At 35.7% G+C, this 8330-nt stretch overlaps 1 non-coding gene across 1 annotated transcript; it reads right to left on the bottom strand.

Moving 5' to 3' along the window:
- Positions 1 to 7610: 7610 nt before the first annotated feature.
- LOC148564407 (small nucleolar RNA R71) lies at positions 7611 to 7718 on the bottom strand. Its single transcript, XR_015885194.1, has one exon. It is a non-coding gene; the product is annotated as a small nucleolar RNA R71 (small nucleolar RNA).
- Positions 7719 to 8330: the final 612 nt, after the last annotated feature.

Raw genomic sequence — 8330 nt, 5'->3', positions numbered from 1 at the left:
GTATCCTAGGAACTCGTTTCCAAAGCCAAGGTGTGAAAATCTACTCAAAATCTATAATTGGTATTTTCACAAACACCTTGTGGGTGTAAAAGCAAAACATGGTAAATTGCAAAAGAAAATGAGAACTATAACCAAAATATTCACAATATCAACAATAAAAACTTAATCAAGCATATAGAAATCATAAAACATCAAATTCATCAACCAAATATTCAAGAAATCAAAATTACATATATTAATAAAATAACTTGAACTATGAGCAAAATGTAACAAGAGTAGTGTAATAAAGAGGAAATTGAAGAGAACTTACATTGAGTTAAGCAAAATCCAAGATCAAACTCAAACTGTAAAATTCTACAATGAAATTTAAGTAAACCCTAAGAGAGAGATTGAAGAAAGCTACTCGACACTACTCCTACTCCTAATTATTTATCTAATATGTGTAATGAGGCCCCTGGTGCGCGAATTTGTGACTCGCACAACTGAACTGGCAAGTGCACCAGGTCGTCCAAGTAATATCTCAGGTGAGTGAAGGTCGAATCCCACGAGGATTGCCGGATTGAGCAAGCTATGGTTATCCTGCATATCTTAGTCAGGCAAATAGAAGGATAGTTGTTGTTTGTGGTAGGCGCATAAATAAGCAATGACAATAAAATGTAGAAACAGTAGTGAGAGATCAGTTAAGGCCTCGGAGATGCTTATTCTTCTGGATTAACACGTCATACTAACTGCTCCAACGATGAGTGATTCCTTCAATGGCAAGGCTGTAAATGATTAAGCCATGGGTTGTGGTCATTAATCTCCTCTGATCTAAACCAAACACCCGAACAGGCTAGATTAATCTGGGAGAGGGTGAAGCTCGCGCAATTCAATCTCTGGTGATCCTACTCAAAATGTCATAGACAAGGTCGGATCTTCCGGATCGGAGAATGATGCTTTATGATTCTAGCCCTTAGAGCCACAGGAACCTCAATTACCCCCTGACTAATGAGATTTCATGTCACATATCCAAATTAGCCCAAGTAACTTGTTGGAACCCGTGTCGTACTCTCAAGCTATAGCTCAATACTATTCGGGTCAGGACTCGTAAAAAACTCGTGTAGAATAGGGGGTCACACTTTTATTCCACCCTAAATTCATAAAGATGAAGAGCGACAATACATCATAGAATAGAATCAAACATATACTGAAGTAGAAAAGTAATTGTATTAATCCATAGGAATCAGCAGAGCTCCTAACCTTAACCTAGGAGGTTTAGTTGCTCATCATGTACAGAAAATAATGTATGATATATTTTGCGGGGCTGGCCCCCTAAACATGAGTGATCTTCGCTTATGTATATTAATAACTAGAACTAAAAAGATATTAATAATAATTAGAAATTACAAAAATGAGATGAGCTAAGCTAAAGGTGTGAAAATCCACTTTTGGAACCACTTGGTGAGTGTTTGGGTGGAGCTTGGCGTCTAACTTGAAGGAGTGCACGTTGAACGCCCACTAGGGGGCAAATGTTCTGCTTCCTACTCCCTTTATGGCACTGAACTCCAGGTTTGGGCGTTCAACGCTGGCCTTGGTCCTCTTGGGGCGTTGAACGCCAGAAAGGGGGTATTTTGGGCGTTCAACGCCCATTTTGGGCAGTTCAATCCATAGAAAAGTATAAACCATTATATATTGCTAAAAAGCTCTGAAAGTTAGCTTTCCAACTCTGTTGAGAACATGTCATTTGGACTTTTGTAGCTCCATAAATTCTCATTTGAATGCATTGAGGTTAGAATTTGATAGCATCTCAGTACAAGAAAAAAGGCCTATCGCCACGCTTTAAAAGCGTAGTCATAAGTCAATGATACTAAGATGGTACAACTCAAAGTGGAATTGTAATACATATAATTAGAAGAATTTATTATTAGACGAGAAGCCTGAAAAGATTAAAAGAAAATCGCAAACGGAAATACTCATGTATCGATGAAAAAGAATAAAGCGCGATCAAAAAGTGGAAAATAAAATAAAACGTTAAGGAAGAATAGAGTAAATAGCCACTAGTCACGACCTGCGAAGTTTAAGTCGGCTAGGGTTACAGTAATAAAGATTAGTTGACAGCAACATTTCATATCTTTCCCAAAATATACATCAAGGCCTCTATAGGCAAGTTTTCATAATGAAAATATATACATATAAGTTTTTCAAAATAAGTAAGGAGAGATTGTAAAAAAATGTAAAATAGGAGTTCAGTAAACTTCGCCATCTCCCAGATGAATCACAGCTCACTGCTGAGCATCAGGACCTACATCTGAAAAACAAGAGACATATACGAAATGAGAACCCCCAACCCATGGATTCTCAGTACGGTAAAAATGCCAAATAGATACTGCATAAGGCAACAGAAACTTACTAAGCAATCTTAAGCTCCATACATCATCATATCTGATGGGGCAAAAATCGTCGGTAAAGAATTTCACAAAATAAGTGTGTTGTAAGTGTAGATCTAAACCGACAATTAAACCTCAATCAATTTTAATTTGTTTATCACTAAAGCAAATCCAATAAAAATAAACCAAAGTTTTGAACCTCGGGTCGTCTCACAAGGAATTGCAGGGAAATATGTTACTATTGGTTATGGGATTGTATCTTTTTGGGTTTTGGAATAAGGAACAAGAAAGGTAAATGGCAAGAAAGTAACTAACAACTAAGAAAACTCTTGGCAAGGTATGAGAACTAGAAGTCCTATCCTCATTATCCTCCTCAATTGTGACATCAATTGTCCATTGCTCCCACTTAGTCAACCTCTAACTCTGAAGGAAAGTCAAGTGGATAAATCAATTTGATTCCTTAAGTCTTAGTCAACTCCTAAGGAAAGACTAGAGTTAGTGGAGTTCAAATTAACTAGCAACTTCTAATTATCAATCAACAAAGGAGTTTGATAACTCAAGAGTCTCCAATTACTCAACCAAAGCTAAAAGGAGAAAAATCTACTCTAGCATCCTCCCAAGCATTTTATCAAACACTTGGAAGGCACAAAATAAAAACATAGAAAATTAATAAGGGAAAAATAAATCTAAACAACCAAGTGCAGGGAATCATTACCAACAAATGAAGAGAGAATAACAAACATGAAATACCACATATTGCATTAAGTAGAAAATCAAATCTAACATGAGAATTCATAAACTAAATTGGCATCATAAAGTAGTCAATAAGGGAAATAAATAAACTAGAATGCTAAGACAAATAAAAGTAGAAGAGAAACTAAATTAAACTAAGATAGAAATCTGAAATTGAAAAGAATTAAAGCTAAAAATCCTAAAACCTAGAGAGAGGAGAAAGCCTCTCTCCCTAGAAAACTACATCTAAAACCTAAAATTATGTGAATGAAAGTTGTGTCTTTGATTCCTTCACTCTGCAGTCTCTAATCAGTGTTTTCGGGCTTAAAACAGGGCCAAAAACAGCCCAGAAATCGCCCTCAGCATTTTCTAATACGTGCAGCACGTGGCTCTGTCACGCGTACTGATGAGCGGATAATTTATATGCATTTTGGCACTGTTTTTACATAGTTTTTAGTATGTTTTAGTTAGTTTTTACTATGTTTTTATTAGTTTTTATTCAAAAATTATATTTCTGGACTTTTCTATGAGTTTGTGTGTTTTTCTGTGATTTCAGGTATTTTTTGGCTGAAATTAAGCGACCTGAGCAAAAATCTGATTCAGAGGCTGAAAAACGACTGCAGATGTGGTTGGATTCTGACCCTCCTGCATTCGAAATGGATTTTCTGGAGCTAAAAAAACCCAATTGGCGCGCTCTCAATTGCGTTGGAAAGTAGACATCCTGGGCTTTCCAGCAATATATAATAGTCCATACTTTTCCGAGTTTTGATAATGCAAACTGGCGTTTGAACGCCCACTTTCTACCCTATTATGGCGTTAAACGCCAGAGCTGGCATAAAAGCTGGAGTTAAACGCCCAAAATGGCACCAAAGCTGGCGTTTAACTCCAAGAAGAGTCTCTATACGTGAAAGCTTCAATGCTCAGCCCAAGCACACACCAAGTGGGCCCTGGAAGTGGATTTCTGCACTACCTGCACTCAGTTACTTATTTTCTGTAACCCTAGCTACTAGTTTAGTATAAAAACTACTTTTAGTGATTTATTTTATATCCTTGATCAGTTTTATGCTATCATAGATCATATTGTACACGTTTGGAGGCTGGCCTCACGGCCATGCCTGGACCTTCATCACTTATGTATTTTCAACGGTGGAGTTTCTACACCTCATAGATTAAGGTATGGAGCTCTGCTGTTCCTCATGAATTAATGCAAAGTACTATTGTTTTTCTATTCAATTCAAGCTTATTCTTATTCTAAGTTATTCATGCGCACCCAAGAACATGATGAATGTGATGATCAAGTGACACTCATCACCATTCTCACTTATGAACGTGTGCCTGACAAACACTTCCGTTCTACATGAAATCAAGCTTGAATGCATATCTCTTGGCCTCCTGGTTCACAACGCATGGTTGCCTCTCCTGACAATAGAGCCCTCTATTCCGTGAGATCAGAGTCTTCGTGGTATAAGCTAGAATCAATTGGCAGCATTCTTGAGATCCGGAAAGTCTAAACCTTGTCTGTGGTATTCCGAGTAGGATCTGGGATGGGATGACTGTGACGAGCTTCAAACTCGCGAGTGTTGGGCGTAGTGACAGACACAAAAGGATCAATGGATCCTATTCCAACATAAGTGAGTACCGAAAGATGATTAGCCGTGCGGTGACAGCGCATTTGGACCATTTTCACTGAGAGAACGGACGGTAGCCATTGACAATAGTGATCCCCCAACATACAGCTTGCCATAGAAAGAAGTATGAATGATTGAATGAAGGCATTAGGAAAGCAGAAATTCAGAAGGAGCAAAGCATCTCCATACGCTTATCTGAAATTCTCACTAATGAATTACATAAGTATCTCTATCTTATTTTCTGTTTTAATTACATTTTAATTATCAAAACCTCATAGCCATTTGAATCCGCTTGACTGAGATTTACAAGGATGACCATAGCTTGCTTCAAGCCGACAATCTCCGTGGGATCGACCCTTACTCACGTAAGGTTTATTACTTGGATGACCCAATGCACTTGCTGTTTAGATGTGCGGAGTTGTGAAAAGGAGTTGAGATTACAATCGTGCGTACCAAGTTTTTGGCGCCGTTGCCGGGGATTGTTCGAGTTTGGACAACTGACGGTTTATCTTGTTGCTCAGATTAGGTAATTTTATTTTATTTTTAAGCTTTTTATTTTCAAAAAATTTTCAAAAGAAAAATATAAAATAAATAAATTATTTTATGTCTTCAGAATTCTTAAGAATGAATTCTAGAGTTTCATGATGATTTGTTGAAGTCTGGCTGGCTGTGAAGCCATGTCTAATCTTTTGGACCGAGGTTTCAACTTATCATCACAAGAGCTTGTTGATTTCTATCAATCTTGCTGTTGAATGTAATGATCTGCTAAAGCTTGGCTGGCCATTGGCCATGTCTACTGTTTTGGACCGAAGCTTTCACTGAAAGCTTGGCTGGCTAGTAAACCATGTCTAATTCCTGGACCGGAGCTTTTGACTAACATTACATGATTCCTGGAATTCTTATTAAAAATTTTGAAATCTTTATTTTCTTTTCCAAAATAATTTTCAAAAAATACAAAAAAATTTAATAAAATCATAAAACTAAAAAGAATTTTGTGTTTCTTGTTTGAGTCTTGTGTCAATTTTTAAGTTTGGTGTCAATTGCATCTTTTTAATTTCCTAAAAATTTTCGAAAATTCATGCATGTGTCCTTCATAATCTTCAAGTTGTTCTTGATGATTTTCTTTGTTTGATCTTTGCATTTTCATGTTTTGTCTTTTCTTGTTTTTCATATGCATTTTCAATTTGTTAGTGTCTAAACATTGAAAATTTCTAAGTTTGGTGTCTTGCATGTGTGTCTTTTCTTAAAAATTTTCAAAAATAAGTTCTTGGTGTTCATCTTGACATTCAAAGTGTTCTTGGTGTTCATCTTGACATTCAAAGTGTTCTTACATGCATCATGTGTTTTGATCTTAAATTTTCATATTTTGAGTCATTTTGATATTTTTCTCTCTCCTCATTAAAAATTCAAAAAATCAAAAAAATATCTTTCCCTTATTCTTCTCATAAATTTCAAAAATTTGGATTGACTTAGTCAAAATTTTTAAAACTTAGTTGTTTCTTATGAGTCAAGTCAAATTTTCAATTTAAAAATCCTATCTTTTCAAGTTCTTTTTCAAAAATCAAATCTCTTTCAATTTTCTTCTTAGAAATTTCGAAAATTTCAAAATGATTTTCAAAATCTTTTTCTTATTTTTATTTCATATTTTCCAAAATCTTTACTAACAATTAATGTGATTGATTCAAAGTTTTAAGTTATTACCTGCCTAGTAAGAAAGGTTCAATCTTTAAATTTTAGAATCATATCTTTTCGTTTCTTTTTAGTCAAGTAATTAACTTTAATTTCAAAAATCAAATCTTTTTAAATTTTTTTTTCAAATCTTTTTCAAAATAAATTTCAATCATATCTTTTTCAAAACTTAAATTCAAAATCTTTTCTAACTTCTTATCTTTTCAAAATTGATTTTCAAAATCTTTTTCAATTAACCACCTAACTTTTTGTTTGATTTTAAAAATTCTTATCTTTTTTTAAACTATCTAACTACTTTCCTCTCTCTGATTTTCGAAAATCACTAACCACTTTCTCAAAAATCTTTTTAATTAAGTAATTTATTTAGTTTTCAAATTTTATTTTGTTTCTCTTTTTAATTTTTGAATTATAACTGATTTTTAAATAAAAACAAAAATATTTTCTTTTTTTTAATTACTTTCAAAAACTCTCCCTTTCATCTCTCTCTATTTATTTATTTATCTACTAATACTCCTCTTCTACTCATAATTCGAACCCCCTCTTTTTCTCTGCGTTCAAATTTTTCTCTTCTCCTTCTTCTATTCTTCTCTTCTTCTACTCACATAAAGGAATCTCTATACTATGACATAGAGGATTCCTCTTTTTTTCTGTTCTCTTATTTTTCATATGAGCAGGAACAGGGATAAAGACATTCTTATTGAAGCTAATCTTGAACCTGAAAGGACTCTTAAGAGGAAACTAAGAGAAGCTAAAGCACAACCCTCTGGAGAGGACCTGACAGAAATTTTCGAAAACAAAGGAGACATGGCCGAACCCAATAACAATGGTGGGGATGCAAGGAAGATGCTTGGGTGACTTTATTGCACCCTCTTCTAACTTCTATGGAAGAAGCATCTCAATTCCTGCCATTGGAGCAAACAAATTTGAGCTTAAGCCTCAATTAGTTTCTCTAATGCAACAGAATTGCAAGTTTCATGGACTTCCATTAGAAGATCCCCATCAGTTCTTGCAAATCTGTGACACTGTCAAGACCAATGGAGTTGATCCCGAGTTCTACAGGCTTATGCTTTTCCCTTTTGCTGTAAGAGACAGAGCTAGAACATGGTTGGATTCACAACCTAAGGAAAGCCTGAACTCTTGGGAAAAGTTAGTCAGTGCTTTCCTGGCCAAGTTCTTTCCACCTCAAAAGATGAGCAAGCTTAGAGTGGAAATCCAAACCTTCAGACAGAAGGAAGGTAAGTCCCTCTATGAAGCTTGGGATAGATATAAGCAATTGATCAAAAGGTGTCCTTTTGACATGCTTCCAGAATGGAGCATCATATGTATATTCTATGATGGTCTGTCTGAGTTGTCAAAAATGTCATTGGACCATTTTGCAGGAGGATCTCTTCATCTGAAAACCCCTACAGAAGCTCAGGAACTCATTGAAATGGTTGCAAATAACCAGTTCATGTACACCTCTGAGAGGAGTCCTGTGTACAATGGGACACCTCAAAAGAAGGGAGTTCTTGAAATTGATACTCTGAATGCTATATTGGCTTAGAACAAAATATTGACACAGCAAGTCAATATGATTTCTCAGAGTCTGAATGGATTGCAAGCTGCATCCAATAGTACTAAAGAAGCATCTTCTAAAGAAGAAGCTTATGATCCTGCGGACCCTGCAATGGCAGAGGTGAATTACATGGGAGAACCCTATGGAAACACCTATAAACCTTCATGGAGAAATCATCCAAATTTCTCATGGAAGGACCAACAGAAGCCTCAACAAGGCTTCAACAATAATGGTGGAAGAAATAGGTTTAGCAATAGCAAGCCTTTACCATCATCTTCTCAGCAACAGACAGAGAATTCTGAACAGAGCCATTCTGGCCTGGCAACCATAGTCTCTGATCTATCCAAGACCACACTAAGT

This window comes from Arachis ipaensis, chromosome B5, assembly GCF_059453495.1.
Source record: "Arachis ipaensis isolate K30076 ecotype BB chromosome B5, ASM5945349v1, whole genome shotgun sequence".
Taxonomy (NCBI): Eukaryota; Viridiplantae; Streptophyta; class Magnoliopsida; order Fabales; family Fabaceae; genus Arachis; species Arachis ipaensis.
Note: the sequence above shows the minus strand (reverse complement) of the source record. Positions and strands in the feature narration are given on the sequence as shown.